This window comes from Crinia signifera, chromosome 4 (genome assembly GCF_055691185.1).
Source record: "Crinia signifera chromosome 4, ASM5569118v1, whole genome shotgun sequence".
NCBI classification, from domain to species: domain Eukaryota; kingdom Metazoa; phylum Chordata; class Amphibia; order Anura; family Myobatrachidae; genus Crinia; species Crinia signifera.
Window position 1 is genome coordinate 32979606 of NC_139220.1, and position 21457 is coordinate 33001062.

The window sequence follows — 21457 nt, forward strand, 5'->3', positions numbered from 1 at the left end:
ACACCCAGCCGCAGACTACCAGTATTATTGGTCTGTGGCGCAGTCTTCTCTCCCCTCTCACCCAGATTTGCTCATCTGCCCCTGGCTGGTCTGTGCTGAGGGGCACATAGGAGGTGATGGAGTCCATGCGTTCCAAAAGATCCTGGCACTCCTGGTCAGATTGTGAGCCAGCCATGTTTGCAACAACATTGCAGTTTTCTAGCACACCTTTATATCCTGTTTCTGTAATTGGCGTACATCAGCGACACCCTGCGTTCCGTGCGGCAGCGTTCCGTACGGCCGCGTTTTCTACGGCAGTGTAGACAGTGCGGCGCATAGGCCACGCCCCTACCAGCGGAAAAAAATGAAAAAAAAACTGGCAAACTTAGTAAGTCTGATTTAGTAGCTAATTGCAGATTTGTACACCAATGACCAACTAAAACTGTGGTCAGACATGAAATGTATATGTGAATGTACATTTGTACTGTGCACTTGTTTGGAATGTACTACAAATGACACTAACCATTCCATATGTAAATCCAGTCCACCACTCAGGCAATAGTAATCAGTGCTTGCATCCAAATCACATGTGAAAGGTCTCCAAATACTGGCTTGATGCTAGCTACATTGCATTCCACATCTCTAGTATGGGCCGGTAGAAGGTATGTGTACACATGGCACCATGGCCTAATATTGGGAAAAGGTCTGGCACTATTTGCTATGTTTCTGCTGTATAGCTTTCACTATAATAAAGCAGTTTAGTACCTTGTGGAGTTAGGTGTAACTGGCCAGTGATGCAGACTATTTCACCTGTTTTCACCCATGTTTGGTGAATGTAATATATTATATATATAATGGGTTGCAAACTTCTTTCACCCTGTCTGTTTAGGAGATAGTAAGTAATGGCATGGTCTGTTCAACTATGCAAAGGTACAGCAAGTGTGGTTTGGCGATGCAATGTTTTAGCCGTCTGTTGTGGCGCATACACGCTGTTAGTGACAAAATGAACAATAAAGTTAATACTAAATATCACTCTGAACAACCAATGACAGGACATGATTGCTTGAATTGTGCCATTGACAATAGTAGAATTTTTTGTTAATCTATAGCGCACTGGTATTTTTCAGCCTAGGTGAACACAACAAATGAACCTTTCACCAAAAAGGTTTGTGGGATTCTATAGCAATATACAATAGTGCCACCCTGGCGAAAAACACATATAAAACACACTTACACAAACACAATTTTTTGAAGTTGTGCGTGGGTCACTTTAAATATTTTTAGCGACCTTGAGATTGAATAGAAGAAAAACAGACCATTGTGCAAATATAGTTTCCACACTTTGAACTAATCCAATAGTAAAGGAATGCACTCACAAACGATGAGTTGTAACAGGCATATAGAAAGGTCTTTTATTATTCACACAGCGATCCACACAGATTCTGAGGAACTCAAAGAACAATCTCTAGTGCAACATTGTTTGTCAAAATAAAAAAATTTACATTTATTGGACAAACTCACATGACAAAAGGAATAAAATCGCATATCACCCACACTGGGGTACAAGGATCCTCCAAAGGATGGATGTGCATCAAATAGGTTTTCTTATTATCCAATCCACAGGGGTCCGTTCGGCAGCAGTGGTATGCTTAAACGCGTTTTCAGGCTTAGCAGCCCTTCATCAGAAGCATATCCAAGCGTGTCGAGCGGGGCCCTTTTTAAACCCCACCACATACATACAAAGTGATCACAGCTGTGCGCGATCATGTCTCACAATCCGGAAGTCGGGGAACGCTACAGCGGAAGTGATGCTTGAATCCACAAAGCATCTTGGGGATTGTAGTCCATTCGGCGCACATCGTGTAGCGGAAGTCGATGTCCGCTCCAACGGAAGATGACGCTCAGTTCCGCAATGCCTCCCGGGATCTGTAGTTTTTACATAGGTATGCGTCCATAGTAACACATGTGTCCACTCCATGGAACGCATTTCCGGGAGCGTTCTTTAATATGCTTGGAACGCACATCCATTTTTATTTTTTTATAAAACGGAATAAGGTCCAACATATCCATAAAAATAAAGAATAAAACAATGAATTAGGTACTGAATAAAATATATAAAAAGATGAGAGAGCTATAGAAAGAAACTGAATGGACAACACACTATTTTCAAAGAAACCACTTTAATTCAAAATCGCCATTCAGACCTGCTGGTACTAATGTTTTTAATTTATGGATCCATGACATTTCTGCTTTGGCTAAGCGAATGTCTATATTGTTGGATTTCCAATTAGGGTTAATTTGTTGAATCCCCCAAAATGATTTAATATGGCATGGGTTTGAATGGTGCATTTTTGTAAAGTGGGCTGAAACAGTGTGTCCCTCCAGATTCTTTCTAATATTATAGATGTGTTCTGCTGTCCTGGTTTTCAAACATCTAGATGTCTTCCCTATATATACCAGGTTACAAGAACACTCCAGTGCGTAAACAACATTCTTAGAATTACAGGTCAGGAATTCTCTTATGGGATATTTTGTCCCTTTTACTTCAAATTCTTTTATTTTACTAGGACCTTTGGTGGTCTTACACATTAAGCAAAGGCCACAGCGGTGGAATCCCTGGCTACGTATACTGTTTCTTTTGGGTACATCAAGGGCACTCCTAACAAGAGAGTCTTTTATGGTGGTTGATCTTCTATAAATGAACTTAGGTTTACTCGGAAGATAAGTTCCAAGAATAGGGTCATTTTTTAAAATTTTCCAGTTCTTTTTGAAAATATTCTCTATTTCCTTATGTTGGTAATGGAATTTGGAAATAAAAGACCACTGATGTTCATTATTTTGGTTTTTACTCTTTTCTTTTACTTCTTTCCCAATAAGTTCATTTCGATTTAAAGTGTTAACCCTGGATCTGGCTGAATCTAGGCTATCCTGAGTATAACCTTTCTCAAGGAATCGGGTGTTCATTTCCTCCATCTGTTCATTACAGACAGTGGGTTCTGTGCAGTTCCTCTTAACACGTAAAAACTGACTGAAAGGGATACTGCTCAGCCAATTACCATGATGTTGGCTGGTGATTTCAATCAAACTATTTGAGTCAGTTTTTTTTCTGAATACTTTTGTATTCAGCTGCCCTTCTTTGACATATAGACACAGATCCAGGAAGAACACCTCTTTTTTACTTTTAAAAAAGGTCAATTTTATATTCATATCATTAATATTCAGGGAGTTACAGAAATGGTCTAGATCTTGATCACTACCCTCCCATACAAAAACGATGTCATCGATAAAGCGCCTCCAGAGCACCAGGTCTGACCCCAGCTCCCCTCCATGCCATACGGTATTTAATTCCCAATATGACATGAAGAGGTTTGCATAGCTGGGGGCAAACCTGGTGCCCATGGCGGTACCCACCCGCTGTAGATAGAAATGGCCGTTAAAATAAAAATAGTTGTTGCGCAAAATAAACCTAATGCCTTCAACAATGAATTCCTTCAATTTTTCAGAGTAGTCAGTTTTACTTAAGAAATATGAGACTGCCTCCACACCCTTATCTTCTTGAATAATCGTATATAACGAGGAGACGTCTGCTGTTGCCATGGTATAATTGTCTTTCCACTGTAAATTATCCAATAATTGAAGTACATTGGTAGTATCTTTTAAGTAGGCTTTTGTATTTTTAACAATAGGCTGGAGGTAATGGTCTATTATTGCGGACAAATTTGATGTTATACTATTCGACCCTGATATAATGGGTCTACCAGGTGGGTGGAGGGGGTCCTTATGGACTTTGGGAAGAATATATATAGTTGGTGTTGCCGGATATGGTATATTGATATAGTCATATTCTGACTTTGATATTATATTGGCTTCCAATGCCTTTGAAGTGAGGCTATTTAAAGCTTTGGTAATTTTTTCCAAAGGATTGGTTTTTAATTTTTGGTAAGTAATACCGTCTCCTAATTGTTTATCTATCTCGGCAATATAGTCTTCCACGTCCATAAGGACCACACCTCCACCTTTATCGGCCGGTTTTATAATGACTTCTTTTTGGCTTTTTAAAGATTTTAAAGCTTGCCATTCTCGTTTAGTCAAGTTGCAATTTTTCCGTTTCTTTTTTAAGACTTCCTCTACCTCATCCAGGATCAATTTGTTGAAGCAATCAACAAAGGATCCTTTCATATGGGCAGGATAAAATTTAGATGTGGGGCGAAATTGGTGACCCGAGGTACCTCCAGTGTCATCAACCTCACCTCCCTCTTTACTCAAAAAGAATTTTTTTACGGTTAGTTTGCGAATATATTTCTGCAAATCTATATAAAACTCGAAGTCATCCAGTTTGCTAGTGGGACAATATTTGAGGCCTCGTTTGAGAACCTTTTCCTCATCTCTAGTAAGTGTTTTTTTACTAAGATTGAAGATCTTTATATTATCCGTAGCCTGTATAACGGGGGGATTTTTATTTAAATTTATTTTATTTAAACTGGATGACTTCGAGTTTTATATAGATTTGCAGAAATATATTCGCAAACTAACCGTAAAAAAATTCTTTTTGAGTAAAGAGGGAGGTGAGGTTGATGACACTGGAGGTACCTCGGGTCACCAATTTCGCCCCACATCTAAATTTTATCCTGCCCATATGAAAGGATCCTTTGTTGATTGCTTCAACAAATTGATCCTGGATGAGGTAGAGGAAGTCTTAAAAAAAGAAACGGAAAAATTGCAACTTGACTAAACGAGAATGGCAAGCTTTAAAATCTTTAAAAAGCCAAAAAGAAGTCATTATAAAACCGGCCGATAAAGGTGGAGGTGTGGTCCTTATGGACGTGGAAGACTATATTGCCGAGATAGATAAACAATTAGGAGACGGTATTACTTACCAAAAATTAAAAACCAATCCTTTGGAAAAAATTACCAAAGCTTTAAATAGCCTCACTTCAAAGGCATTGGAAGCCAATATAATATCAAAGTCAGAATATGACTATATCAATATACCATATCCGGCAACACCAACTATATATATTCTTCCCAAAGTCCATAAGGACCCCCTCCACCCACCTGGTAGACCCATTATATCAGGGTCGAATAGTATAACATCAAATTTGTCCGCAATAATAGACCATTACCTCCAGCCTATTGTTAAAAATACAAAAGCCTACTTAAAAGATACTACCAATGTACTTCAATTATTGGATAATTTACAGTGGAAAGACAATTATACCATGGCAACAGCAGACGTCTCCTCGTTATATACGATTATTCAAGAAGATAAGGGTGTGGAGGCAGTCTCATATTTCTTAAGTAAAACTGACTACTCTGAAAAATTGAAGGAATTCATTGTTGAAGGCATTAGGTTTATTTTGCGCAACAACTATTTTTATTTTAACGGCCATTTCTATCTACAGCGGGTGGGTACCGCCATGGGCACCAGGTTTGCCCCCAGCTATGCAAACCTCTTCATGTCATATTGGGAATTAAATACCGTATGGCATGGAGGGGAGCTGGGGTCAGACCTGGTGCTCTGGAGGCGCTTTATCGATGACATCGTTTTTGTATGGGAGGGTAGTGATCAAGATCTAGACCATTTCTGTAACTCCCTGAATATTAATGATATGAATATAAAATTGACCTTTTTTAAAAGTAAAAAAGAGGTGTTCTTCCTGGATCTGTGTCTATATGTCAAAGAAGGGCAGCTGAATACAAAAGTATTCAGAAAAAAAACTGACTCAAATAGTTTGATTGAAATCACCAGCCAACATCATGGTAATTGGCTGAGCAGTATCCCTTTCAGTCAGTTTTTACGTGTTAAGAGGAACTGCACAGAACCCACTGTCTGTAATGAACAGATGGAGGAAATGAACACCCGATTCTTTGAGAAAGGTTATACTCAGGATAGCCTAGATTCAGCCAAATCCAGGGTGAACACTTTAAATCGAAATGAACTTATTGGGAAAGAAGTAAAAGAAAAGAGTAAAAACCAAAATAATGAACATCAGTGGTCTTTTATTTCCAAATTCCATTACCAACATAAGGAAATAGAGAATATTTTCAAAAAGAACTGGAAAATTTTAAAAAATGACCCTATTCTTGGAACTTATCTTCCGAGTAAACCTAAGTTCATTTATAGAAGATCAACCACCATAAAAGACTCTCTTGTTAGGAGTGCCCTTGATGTACCCAAAAGAAACAGTATACGTAGCCAGGGATTCCACCGCTGTGGCCTTTGCTTAATGTGTAAGACCACCAAAGGTCCTAGTAAAATAAAAGAATTTGAAGTAAAAGGGACAAAATATCCCATAAGAGAATTCCTGACCTGTAATTCTAAGAATGTTGTTTACGCACTGGAGTGTTCTTGTAACCTGGTATATATAGGGAAGACATCTAGATGTTTGAAAACCAGGACAGCAGAACACATCTATAATATTAGAAAGAATCTGGAGGGACACACTGTTTCAGCCCACTTTACAAAAATGCACCATTCAAACCCATGCCATATTAAATCATTTTGGGGGATTCAACAAATTAACCCTAATTGGAAATCCAACAATATAGACATTCGCTTAGCCAAAGCAGAAATGTCATGGATCCATAAATTAAAAACATTAGTACCAGCAGGTCTGAATGGCGATTTTGAATTAAAGTGGTTTCTTTGAAAATAGTGTGTTGTCCATTCAGTTTCTTTCTATATCTCTCTCATCTTTTTATATATTTTATTCAGTACCTAATTCATTGTTTTATTCTTTATTTTTATGGATATGTTGGACCTTATTCCGTTTTATAAAAAAATAAAAATGGATGTGCGTTCCAAGCATATTAAAGAACGCTCCCGGAAATGCGTTCCATGGAGTGGACACATGTGTTACTATGGACGCATACCTATGTAAAAACTACAGATCCCGGGAGGCATTGCGGAACTGAGCGTCATCTTCCGTTGGAGCGGACATCGACTTCCGCTACACGATGTGCGCCGAATGGACTACAATCCCCAAGATGCTTTGTGGATTCAAGCATCACTTCCGCTGTAGCGTTCCCCGACTTCTGGATTGTGAGACATGATCGCGCACAGCTGTGATCACTTTGTATGTATGTGGTGGGGTTTAAAAAGGGCCCCGCTCGACACGCTTGGATATGCTTCTGATGAAGGGCTGCTAAGCCTGAAAACGCGTTTAAGCATACCACTGCTGCCGAACGGACCCCTGTGGATTGGATAATAAGAAAACCTATTTGATGCACATCCATCCTTTGGAGGATCCTTGTACCCCAGTGTGGGTGATATGCGATTTTATTCCTTTTATCATGTGAGTTTGTCCAATAAATGTACATTTTTTTATTTTGACAAACAATGTTGCACTAGAGATTGTTCTTTGAGTTCCTCAGAATCTGTGTGGATCGCTGTGTGAAGAATAAAAGACCTTTCTATATGCCTGTTACAACTCATCGTTTGTGAGTGCATTCCTTTACTATTGGATTAGTTCAAAGTGTGGAAACTATATTTGCACAATGGTCTGTTTTTCTTCTATTCAATCTCAAGGTCGCTATGAATTGTGCCATTGCTAAGATGGCGGCCTATGGTAGAGCAGCACCCTTCTCTGCCGCGGAGTGAGGGCACTGGTCTCCGTTATGGAGACCAGGCTGGGGCGTGCGGGGCCCTTCATAACTAACCGCCAGAAGCGCCATGCGTATGCCGCTGCCCGCAGGAGCATATTCGCGCGCACCCAGGTGCGCAGGACCATCGCCCAGCTGGAGCGGCGATGGTCTGATCTGAGGCGGCGGCAGCCCGAAAAGCTCTAGCAAATAAGGGCCAGCATTGCACGATGTAAGTGTTTACACATTAAATGGCCAATTGTACATTAATGCTTCCATGACCTTTTTTTTTGGCAATAAGGTAACCTGCTTGATCATGAGTTAAACATGGCATACACTATCTGTGTGGTACTTCATGTTTGACATGCTGTAATGTGGGTCTAATATGTCATTCTTTTTGCTGCATGATGAATGAACAAATCATGTGCCTTATTTAACACTCTGCATTTTGATTTTCCTTACAGCACGTGACCGTGCAAGACGGGCCCGTGAGCAGGGCCGAGGAGGAGGCCCCTGAAGAAGTGGGCCGAGGAGGAGGCCCCTGAAGAAGTGGGCCGAGGAGGAGGCCCCTGAAGAAGTGGGCCGAGGAGGAGGCCCCTGAAGAAGTGGGCCGAGGAGGAGGCTGCCTCGGATGTCTTGGACGAGGAAGAGGCCTGTGAGGTGGTGGAGGAAGAAGGAATTGGTAGGTAAACATAAGGCATCATTAATAATTGGTGGTAGTACTAGTTGCTAGGTACCAATGGTGAATCTAGTGTGTTTTACTCTATTATTAATTAATAAACAAAAGTGGGTTACAACAGACACACTTAGGGGTTATAGGCCCAAGCTGCAAACGTGGAATCTGGAGGCTCACGTAGGTGATGCGTGTTTATTTATGGAGGCCCTTTCTATACTAGCAGAAATAAAACCTCAATGGAGTATGGTCAGGCGTGATTTATAATGGAGTCACAAGTGGCCAGTTCCCCTGGGCCCCCCTCTAGCCAGTTGGGCCGTGTTGTTGCCATGTATTTTGAAAGCTATTTTGTAGGATGGATTGACTTTAGAAATTGTTTGGTGTAAGGAAGTGGATTAGTGCAGCAGTTTCACTGATCTGGCAATGTGACTGATTCAGGAAGTAAGGGGTAGAGGGACTAGGCTAGCCTTTAAATGTGGTATCCATCCATCCATCCATCCATCCATGTATCTATCCATCCATCCATCCATGTATCTATCTATCCATCTATGTATCTATCTATCTATCATGCAGTTTAGCTATTAAGCAGTGACATGCAGGTATATATGTATGGCAAAATGTGGCATGTTGTATTGGATGTAGCTTTCTAGTAGATTGGTGAGTGTTAAGGCAGGAGATTTTTATCAGTCACATATTCAGTAGTGTAAGCCAGTGTGTGTGGGTGGGCCCATTTTTATTTTTACCATTACAAACAGTATTGGCTATGTAATTGTTTGTATGTATGATTTATCATGCTGTAGGTACTTAGGATTGACTGTACAAGGTCAACCTGAATAGCATAATTAATGTTGTTCCCCCTTTAACATGCCCACAGATCCCCAGAGGCAAGAAGGCGAGGGCTTAAGAGGGGCCCTACTCCGGCTGCGGCAGCACCTTCTTGTCATGGCCGCAGAGGTGGAGGCTGTATGTGACCCTAGTGGGGTCGACCAAATGACATTCGACCTAATGTCATTCGATAAAACGACCGTATCTGTTGAATGAGAATCAAAATAATTTGGGTGAATCATTATACAATGTTGCCCAAGTCATGGCAAACAGACCTTCTTGGGGATGCCAGGGCCAACACGTTTTGTATGCCAAGCTTCTTTCTCCCTCAGAAATGAATTTCCAGTCACTGGAAGCAAGAATACTACTAAGCTAACTTGTACTGACTAATCTCATGTGCAATGCTTGTGTATCTGTGTGCGACTGTGTGCTACACCTGCAACTTTGTATGTTTGTTAAACAAATTCCTCTTGCAGCCCAGCGTATTACACTTTGAAAAATGTTGTATGTTAAACCTCTTGGAGCCAGGTGGCGCATAGGGGGCGGGTGTATGAGGACACTATGGTTGGTAACAGAAGCCTTTTTTTTTTTCTTTTTGAACAGCAGGATACAATCTGGAGCACATGCAACTTCCGTCTGTAGCAGAAATAACACACAAACCACAAAAAGAAACCCTTCTTGCAATCATAAGATGTAACATAAATATCCCACTGTCATGTGCCGGACAGGGCCTACTGCGTACATGGGCAGAAATGACAACAAACAGTTACGTGTTCCTGACTCAGGGAGAGTCTAGACTTATAGCAGTTATTTATGTCCCGTGCTCAAAGCAGATCTATTTATATAGTATATTGGACATTTATGTATGAAGAGCATCAAACAATGATGGCAGGGTTACACATACGTGCATATCCAAAGCAGAATGTTTGTGATGTCACAATTCCCAGGGCAGCCATCGGGGGGGGGGGGACTGCGGGGACTCCATTCCAGGGCTCAACAATTTCTGATGGCAGCCCTCAGTCAGTAGCATAACTACTTGATTTGCACACCCCCACCGAAAATTTCAGCAGCCCCCCCCCCAACTAAAGTTACCCCACCCGGGTCCCGGAGACAGACGCATGTAGGTCCCGGCAGGTGGCAGCGGTGTAACAACCGGCATCCACACTTACACAGCGCCTCCCCACCACCGTGGGGACTGTGGGGCTATTGTTACGCTACTGGCTACAGTATATAATATCTGCCCCTTTTATTAAGCAGCAGCCTTAGGTAATATAAAAGTGATTTGTGAACCTTAATCTGTGACTTATTGACTATTATGTTAAAAATATTTTTTAGCAAAATAATGTGAAAAATAGTGTTTTCATTCTTTTTTTGCATTATTTTAGTATCCCCTAAATGCACTAAAGGGCTTTTGCAGCATTTAATGTGAAAAACTGCTCTAAACTCTTTATTTCACAAAGAGCCCGGTGATAATAACACCAGCTTCAGCTGGCAAATCACAGAGCCCACTGAGACTCTTCTAGGCCTAGGCAGGGGAAGCACTGCAGGGGCGGGGCCAGTGTGATCAGCTGTGTGATGCCGATGGACACACAAGCGGAGCACTGTGCACTGCAAATATATAAATACAATTATACTCACCTCCCCTCCCTATGTTCCAGTGATTGGTGCTCCAGTGAGGGCTGCCAGTCATCGGGGCTCTGTTACGCTCTTGTGACTCACGGTGCAGTAAAGTAATGCTGCAAAGTGGTATCTCACTGTACAGCACCAGAGGTCACAGGACAAGGTATTCCTTAAAACTGGCAGCACTGCAGGAACCATTCCCAGGTAGGTGACTATGTTCAGTGATGGCAGTGGGTCATTGCAGTGGGAAGGGGGTCTCAGTGGTGGTAGCGGTGATGTCAACAGTGGCGGTACATACACAGCACAGGATAAAGTTATTTTTTATTTAAAAATAAAAAAAAAAACCAGCAATGCTGCAGACACTCATTGTAGGGACAGAGCTTTATCGCAAGTTCTGTCCCTGCATGTGATAATTGATACATACTGTACGTGTCATGTAGTCAATTATCGCATTGCAAATCTGGACGATTTTATCACATCAGATCCGCATCTGAGGATGCGGATGGTGATAAATCAGCCCCTTAATCTGAATTGGCTGCAGATCCGAAATGCGTGCAAATCTGCATAGATAATGAATGTATCTACAGTACATCTTCATGTAAGTACTGTAATAGAGGCAGATGCGACAGGAAGACAATGGGGGAAATTTACTAAGAATACGAATAAGATTTTTCTAATTCGTATTCTTAATACAAATGAACACGAATGCATACGGCTGTTTTAGCCGTATGCAAATTCGTGTTCCGGAGGGTAATTTACAAAGCAGTCAAATACGACTGCTTTGTAAACCCCGATGTCATATTAATTTGTATTGATTCGTATTAGTGGGCGTATATACGAAAGAGCCGGGGCTGGTTTTAAAAAATCAGGGAAAAAAAGCGTAGGGCTCCGCTGACTTTTTAAAACCAGCCCCAGGCTCTAGGGCCGGGTCTGGTTCCCAAAATATGGGGGACAAAATGAATAGGGGTCCCCTGTATTTTAAGAACCAGCCCCAGGCCCAACCAGCCAGTAGGGTAATGCCACAGCCGGGGAGGGGCGACTTTTTATACAAGTCCCTCCGGCCAAAGCATTAACCCTACCGACCAGTCAGCCTGGCCAGGGGACCTGGGGAGTGGGGACCCCCCCCAATAAAGCCACCCCCCTCCATGACTTACCTGGCCAGGCTGAACCCTGGTGCTGTCCCCGGTACTCCTGGGCATTGGGTACCGGGCTGATCTATGTGTAAAAAATAGAATCAAACACCATTGTCTAAAACTGTGGAACTATGACTTGGAGAACCACTAGTCCCAGCATTCGGGGCATTAAAGGGCCCGCTGACACTTGTAGTTCCACATTAATAGAAATAGTTAAAAAAAACACACATGAAAAATAAAACTTTAATACATACATAGCCCACACATACTGATACTTACCCTTCTTGAGCCTGTAGGTAGCCCTGGGTCTGGGGTCTGGCGATCCTGGGTCCAGGGTCCGTAGAAATCCTTTGGGGGACCTGTGGAAGTCAATTCTACTTACCTAGGTCCTCGGGCGAAGATCGGTCCTCTTGGTTTTTTTAGTCCAAATAACAAACCGCCAGTGTCCCTGTAACCATCGCATTGATGGAGAGGTGCTGAAGTTTCATCTCCAGCGCCTCTCCTCCGAATGATTCTATTGGCCGCCTAGCAGCCAATCAGGAGCCAAATATGAATGTGCCAAAAATACGAATACGCTTAAAAAATTCATATTTTACTATGAAAATACAATTTTTTAAGGTGTATTTGCCTTAGTAAATTCCCCCAATAGCTTTGTGCGCAGACAATTACATAGGTCAGTTGGAGCACGTAAATCTTACTTGCAAATCCCAGTTACAGCACTTTACATTTATTTATATTAACCAGAGAGACTTAGATGTATCCGAAAAATCAGATGTGTCCTGTGGCCTTCAATAACGTCACCTCACAGCACCAGGGTTTGAGTTTCTTCAAGTTACCGTATGTCCATCGAAATGGACATATATGGGTCTTCCGCTGGCCATCTAGGCTGACTTCCACATCGATCATCCACAATATGCCTAAACTGTATTTTAGCCACATCTAGAGGAACCCCCAAATATTTGGAGCTGTGTCGCCTGTGTGATCAGCGGCACTTTAAGCCAGCGGCCTGACAACCGGCCACCCCCCGCTATCAGCTAGGAGCAGAGCACCCTGCGGATATGGGAACCCACATCACCTGCTCCTGTCACTACCAAAACTAAGGGGTGTATTCAATGCCGTGGGCGAGCGGCGACAGCGAGCAGGGCTTCCTACTCGCTGTCACCACTCACCCTGTCAGTATTCAACGCACCCCCCCTCATACGCCAATTCCCCCTCACTCCATTTTTTGAGCGAGGGGGAATTGGCGGATGCGGCTCCAGAAGCAGCGAGACTCGCGGCTAAATACAGCGGGATTTCTGCATTAGCCGTGGGTCTCGCTGTTTGGGGGAATCCTCGCTGTCCTTCGATGGTAAGGATTCCCCTGGAACGTTGAATAGGGCGAGCAGCTGGCGAGGGGGTTAAACAGCGAGGATCACTGGTTTTCTGCAATCCTCGCTGTTTAACCCGCTCGCCGGCAGCATTGAATACTACCCTAAGACTGTGGATGTATAAGTAATGGCATATACTGTATAAAAACAATACTAGGCTTAATACAGTGGGAGGATGACTATTTCCACCTGGAAACAACATATACAGTAAGAGCTTCACCCCCATTGACCTATAAGCCATTCCCGGGCGACATAAATTTATATGAGTCAGGCTCTGTATTCAGCATCATTGGCACATTTTTAGCTTATTACCAGTTTTAGTTACTATTTTATTTTTTGTGCATGTATATATCTCCCCTCTGTAAACCACATTAATGTAAATCTGGATGCGTGCTAAGACCAAAGCCAAATCCGTAGGTCAGCCATCTTGCGCTGAGTAACTGTAGCAGAACACGGCATCTCTGGGATCCAGAGCATAATCCCGGGGAAGTCCTGAGAAAAGGAGTCTATCCTTCCAAGACCTCTAATTTGCTTGTCTCATGCCCCAAGAGTTAAAGGTATATGCACTGAGCATTGGAGTGACATAAATTGAGAGAGAAAAAGCACATACCAAGCAGCTCCAAAATGTCATTTGCTACTTTATCTCCATCCACATTATCTCTCCCCAAGGCTTAGTACATACTACACCCCCTAGACGTGGTGTTAATGTTTATAAATACACTAAATAATTGCAACTTATATGTACAATTAGTATATATTTTATCAGAAATAAACTATTCATGACTTGGATGTACAGGCAGCAGGCATTGTATTAAAAAATCCTATAAGCCATTCCCGGGCGACATAAATTTATATGAGTCAGGCTCTGTATTCAGCATCATTGGCACATTTTTAGCTTATTACCAGTTTTAGTTACTATTTTATTTTTTGTGCATGTATATATCTCCCCTCTGTAAACCACATTAATGTAAATCTGGATGCGTGCTAAGACCAAAGCCAAATCCGTAGGTCAGCCATCTTGCGCTGAGTAACTGTAGCAGAACACGGCATCTCTGGGATCCAGAGCATAATCCCGGGGAAGTCCTGAGAAAAGGAGTCTATCCTTCCAAGACCTCTAATTTGCTTGTCTCATGCCCCAAGAGTTAAAGGTATATGCACTGAGCATTGGAGTGACATAAATTGAGAGAGAAAAAGCACATACCAAGCAGCTCCAAAATGTCATTTGCTACTTTATCTCCATCCACATTATCTCTCCCCAAGGCTTAGTACATACTACACCCCCTAGACGTGGTGTTAATGTTTATAAATACACTAAATAATTGCAACTTATATGTACAATTAGTATATATTTTATCAGAAATAAACTATTCATGACTTGGATGTACAGGCAGCAGGCATTGTATTAAAAAAAAAAAACCTACTGTACTGACATCACAAGCACTGCTGACATCACAAGCGCTGCCGACACTGAAACGGCACTTCAGGAGCAAAGGTCAACCTTGGGAAGTCAGAGGCTATGCTCTTCAGAAAGTGGTACATGTCGTCCTCTGCTCCATTTCCATTTGCCATTAAATCAGACTGCATCAAAATTCTGGGTGTCTGGTTCGGTGATGGATTTTTTCGCCCACCATTTCCCCGAGCAGGTGGAGATGGAGTGACCCTAAAGTGCTGGAATGAAAGATTGGCAACAATGCTTCAGAAACTTGGACTGTGGAGTCTCAGAGACCTTGCCATCGAAGGTAAAACACTTGTACTGCGGAATGAGATTCTTCCCGTTCTTCAGTACACTGCCCAGGCCTGGCCACCTCTGCCATCACACGGGCCATTTTCCACTTCATCTGGGGCTCCAGAATGGACAGACTGAAGCGGATTGTTATGTACAAAGATCCCCTCCAAGGTGACAAAGGCATTCTAGACATTCCAACTATGCTGAGAGCTTTCTTTGCATGTAACTGTGGGCCTTATTCTGGTTGGTGCGGTCCGTTCCGAATTCTTTCGGAGGGCGCTTTTTAGCCATCTGCGCATGCGTAGGCAACGCAATGCGCATGTGCCACGCATGGTCTACGTACTCGTTCTCACTAATACCGTACAGAAATGTCCACCGAATTGACTCAGGAAATATGGGCGTAATATGGGCGTCATTCGGACATACACAAGGGCGTGGTTTCAAAGGGGGCAAAACTGGGTGTAAATATGGGCGTACACGAGGGAGTGCACAAACTCTGGTAGGCGTGCATTCGGACAGCACACCGACTGCAAACTAACCAACACGCATGAAATATGCGGTCTTCATAAGCAAGTTTCACTTTGCGGAGAGCACTTGTTCATGCGCTAGGCATTCGGTTCGCCCAATTAGTATGCCCGCACCTGAATCACTCTCAGCTGAACACAATACAATCCACTCCTCTACTCATTAGTGATTAATTACACTCTTTTCATAGCTTCAATTGGAAGCATTGCTGCCTAAATGGCCCATTACTAAATACACAAATATATGCTGAAAGCACGACTGCATTCTTGCGATTTTACACACATTTACACTGCAAGCAATGGGCAGAAATTGGTATCACTCATATAAATATACATGTCACTTTTACATTCAGCAATAACAGCACACATTTGGGGATAAAAATAAAATGTATTACCTTTCAGGAAAACATAAGAATTTTATAGCATGTTATTTGGCACATGCCACATTACCAAGGGGTAACAATGAATGAATAGCACTTCACATGATGTAAGGGTTAATGTAAAGTGGTAGTAATGTGTTTAAGTATCAATTAGGAATTAATTGATTACAATTACAAACAATCCATTTTTTATGAGGTTGGCTAATTGCATAAGTGTGTCATGTGGCAGATGTATGAGTTCAGATAACAGTCGTGAGTTTTGCGGAAATACCCCGCATCGCTGCGTATGGGCAGCTTCCTGTCCGTTCTGACGCTGTTAGACCGTGCAGAATCTTTGTGTTGCCACCGCACACACACGGTTTGGTTGTTGTCCGAAAACACACCTTCTTCTTAGAGAGTGAGTCCGTCCGAATGCGGAGGACGTGTGGGCGTTTGTTCTTACAATGTCCGCACAGCGTGGCGTTCGGTCAGCTCCGAAAGAATTCGGGACGGACCGCACCAACCAGAATAAGGCCCTGTATGTGCAGAACTCTCATTCACACTTGTACTGGCTCTGCGGGGAACTCCATGTCTCGCTTCTTCCTCCTACCTTTATGGAGGACCCTTAAATGACACAAGTGGTACAGCTCCATCACTTACAACTGGACTATTCCATGGTTGAAACTGGATATGTCCAAGTTTATAAAGGAACACCAACGGAGGGATTGAAACCCAACTTGTGGAAGCCAAAAACTATCCACAAGCTCATCAGAGCCAAAGATGTTATGGAACCGATTTCAGGGCTGCCTTCAGCAACTTTTAAGTTTGTCTGGGAGTATGTGGCCTCCAAAAGGACATGTCATGGATGGCCATCCAGGGGGCTTGCCTCACCGGTCATTCATGCTCTCCTGAAACTTGTGTAGTTATAGACATTGTCCCTGGTGCTTCATGAGGAAACATCTACAGTATTCTCCTCTTCTGGGACTGCGCCTATGCACAGTTGTTGTTGGATGCCCTAGAGACTGCATTCAAAGACTCTGTGCCCAAACTGTCTTTCGTACCTTTCGGTACTGTATGGACTATTCCCCGGCACCTATACCTATGGGGCAACCCAGGAGACCTGGTGCCTTATAATCTGTGTTAAGGATGCTTTGTGGTTTGCCAGAAATCATCTCATACTGATGAGGTAGAGAATGTCCATCCAGGACTGCCGCTGGCTGGTTCACAGCCTGCTCAGAGATTATTCCATTAGGGATAGCCCTGAGGAAGAATAGGACTAAATCCCCCTTCTTCTGTTCCTTTCTCCTTGTTTGAACAGTTTTATAAGAATTTGGGACCGTGGCCCCTTCCCCGTCACTTCACAATGGCCCTTATTCAGATCTAATCGCAGTACAAATTTGTTTTCAAAATGGGCAAAACCATGTGCACTGCAGGTGGGGCAGATGTAACATGTATAGAGAGAGTCAGATTTGTGTGAGTTATTTTGTTTCTGTGCAGGGTAAATACTTGTTGCATTATTTTTGCACTGCAATTTAGATTTCAGATTCAACACACCCCATCCAAATTTAACTCTCTATGCACCTGTTACATCTGCCCCACCTGCAGTGCACATAGTTTTGCCCATTTTGAGAACAGATTTGTACTGCGATCAGATTCTCCCCATGGTTGCGAGGGTTCTCCCCATGGTTACGTGGGTTCACTGAGTGTACACTTGTTTCCTCCCACACTGCAAAAACATACTGGTAGATAATTGGCTGCTGAAAGCAACAACCGCAAAAAAACGGTGTGTATTCAAAAACACAGCCTAAAACATGCCAGTTAGGGGGTTGGCTGATAGTTTATCTCTCCCTACTTTGTTTCTCTCCAAATCTTAGTACATATGCTGTACCCCATAGATTGTAAGCCCCAGTGAGGCAGGGGCTGATGTCATTTAATTATTCTCTGTAAAGCCCTGCAGAATAGGGGTGTGCTATAAATATCTGTAAATAAAAATTTGGCCTCTGAGGTTGGAATGAATGATTACTGCAAGCTGATTGGCCAACGTTACTCCCACTTCCTTCCCTGAATGGTTCCTTATAGTAATTTTCACTATTGTTATACCATGCCACTTCTGCATTTTCTATGTGGAACGTACTGTGACCTGCTGCCCCCCCCCCCCCCTTAGTCCTTATAATTATTATTATTATTATCATTATTACATTTTCTATATAAGGCGCCACAAGTGGTACGCAGCACCGTACATAGATCACTCATTACAACAATACTGGGTACACAGAACTAAACATACAGTAACAGAAAAAACTAAAAAACAGAGCACAGGTAACAAATAGAAGCACATGAAAAAAGCGAGATTTTCCATTTCAAAGCTACAGCTCCCCAGATCCATGAGAGGTATGCAGGTACCTAGCCTAGAACTCTATACAATATCAGTTCTCTTTCGTTATATTAATGATTGGCTCCTAGGCTCCACTAAATACACATGCCCTCAAATTGACCAAGCCCTAGTTTATCCATTCTCCCCAGCTGGCTTAATTCACTCCAAAGTCAAAGATATACCACCAGAAATATTTCATAATATTATATTCCATGACACATATTTGGCCTGGCTAGCCTTGAACAAAAAATTACACAGAGACCACCAGAGTTCTCCTTATGCCCCTATTTGGGGTAACCCAGCTACCCCACCTTCATTAGACAACTCCCTCTTTTATTGCTGGAAAGAAAAAGGTCTTTCAAGTATCTCCAAAGTCTTTGATCCTGGGGGTCAGATGTGTCCATTCTCTGCTCTACAGGAAAGATATGTTATACCTTCCCAGCACTTTTTTATGTACCTGCAGCTTCGACATTATATTGTGTCTTTGAAGAAGTCTTGTTATATTCTGAATTCGCCTGACATTCTTAACACATTATTCCGACAACTTCTTACCAAACCTTATCATACGAAAGACTTAAGGTGCCCATACACTAGTAAGCAGGGCCGGTGCAAGGCACCGGAGCGCCCCAGGCGAGTCGGGGTGGGGGCGCCCCGGTGCCGGGGGGAGGGGGCGGGGGGGTGGTACCTGTATAAAAAATTGCTGCCCCGGCGTCCCTGCAGTGCTGGGGCGGTCAGGGGTGTCCGTGCCGTAGGGGTACCTGCGGCACCGTCATGTGTATAAAGCTGGCTGCGGCCGCCGGGGTCCCTGTAGTGAATAGCAAATAACTAGCGCTTCCGGCGCCGCCGCGCTCATAGCGCTAGTTATTTGCTATTCACTACAGGGACCCCGCCGGCCGCAGCCAGCTTTATACACATGACGGCGCCGCAGGTACCCCTACGGCACGGACACCCCTGACCGCCCCAGCACTGCAGGGATGCCGGGGCAGCAATTTTTTTACACAGTTCGCTGGGGGTGAGGGGCGAACTGCCGCCCTCCAGGTGCCGGCGCCCTAGGCAAATGCCTAGAGCTGCCTAGTGGTGGTGCCGGCCCTGCTAGTAAGATATATCTGCAGATCTGGCTGGTTGGAACAAAAACATGGTTATGGATGAGTGACAGTTTGTCAGTTTTCCAGCATTTCCAAGCAAATGGTCAACTGTCATTTGCTCTCATCCATAACCAAGTTTTTGATCCAACCTGACAGATCTGCAGATAAATCTGCGTGTGTATGGCCACCTTAATACTTTCAACTGCTTACATCAAATTCCTCTACGAATTGGTCTACCATCACTGCTCCATTTACTCCATTCATACCAATTAATGTGGAAGTCGCTAATCTACACAAATCTTATTCCGCAGCGTTTAAACACCTTACTTCGGCCTATCTGCAAGAAGTCCATTTCCGCTTCCTCCATAGAGCTTACATATCACCCACACAAAGAAAACACCGGGTGAAAGAGGAGACAGGTGCGTGCCAAAAAGGCCATCACTCGTCAGCCTCATTTCAACACTGCATCTGGGACTGTGGGAAAATAAAACGATTCGGTACTCTTTACCTAGAAGGGCGCCCATCGCATGTACATTGCATGCCATTATGCGATGCGACCGATGCGATGCATGCGATTTTACATAGAAATCCATGTTAAAATGTATATCGCGTCCGTCGCATCGCATGCGGCTGAAACATCGCATGCGATGCGACCAACGCGATTACCGCGATTTTACATAGGGAACAATTATAAATGGCCCAATTGACCCGATTTTACATAGGGAACAATGTTAAATGGCCCACAGACCCCAAGTAGCCACCCTGAAGTGTGAAATGGCCCCCCCAATTGTTAACGCCACCCCACGATCAACGCCAACCTGAAGCGTGGCGAGCGCAGCGAGCCCGCAAGGGGCGGCGGTACGCGTCCTCCGACCTTTTCATACCCCCACTATCCACGTCGGCGTGGAGTTGAGAATAGAAAGTGTGGCGAGCGCAGCGAGCCACCGAGCCCGAAGCGTGGCGAGCGTAGCGAGCCCTGCGAGGGGCCGCGGATACCTGTGAAGCCCGCGAGGGGACGCGGATACCTGTGAAGGTATCCGCGTCCGCTCGCCACGCTTCGGGCTCGGTGGCTCGCTGCGCTCGCCACACTTTCTATTCTCAACTCCACGCCGACGTGGATAGTGGGGGTAGGACGCGTACCGCCACCCCTTGCGGGCTCGCTGCGCTCGCCACGCTTCGGGTTGACGTTGATCGTGGGGTGGCGTTAACAATTGGGGGGGGGCCATTTCACACTTCAGGATGGCTATTTGGGGTCTGTGGGCCATTTAACATTGTTCCCTATGTAAAATCGGGTCAATTGGGAAATTTAACATTGTTCCCTATGTAAAATCGCGGTAATCGCGTCGGTCGCATCGCATGTGATTTTTTGGCCGCATGCGATGCGACCGACGCGATTTTTTACCTTGCGATGCCCAAGATGAAAATCGTGGGCGCCGTTCTAGGTAAAGAGTACCAACGATTCTGGTACAAAGTCACCTTGTTCATCAACTCTCTCTTCCTCATCCATTTGGCACCAGATCTCCTTTCATGTATATTCTTCCACTTTGGCTCCTGGAACTCATCGCAATGCTATTCGTCATCCTTCCCTCTACTGGTTAAGATACTAACTTTATCCAAGAAACTCATTCTAATACATTGGACTTCTAAAGTTCCTCCCAACCTCAATGAACTTCAGCAAAAACTCCTCCATTTGCTATATTTGGAAAGACGGTCTATCATGGACGCCCACAATGAAGAGAGATCTCGCAAATTTTATGATAAATGGAAACCGTACATTTCCTCTCTTCCACCCAATACTAAAGAAGACCTTTTAAAACCATTTAGGAACATGTCATGGTTCAAACTCAGTATGATTTGATTTATTTGTGATAGAATTGTATTTTACGAATAGCAGTATCATCCTTTACAAATATCTAATGTTTTGTGAGTGACGTTGCTCGAAGTGTGATGAAGGTGATGAAAGAAATAGGAACTCTTCTTCCTCTTTCTTTTTCCTTTCCTTTCTGAAAGCCCCATATTGCACTAGTACTAAAATTAGTAACCTTTCTAGACAATCCTTTTTGTACCTCTGTCCATATATGATTGTTCAGAATAGGCCAACCTAATATCTCTATTCTCTATTTCTATTTGTTTTTGCAGTTCTTTCCCCAATTCCTACTAGAAATGGTGCCAATTCCCTCTATTTTCCTCCTCCCTAACTACCCTCCCTCA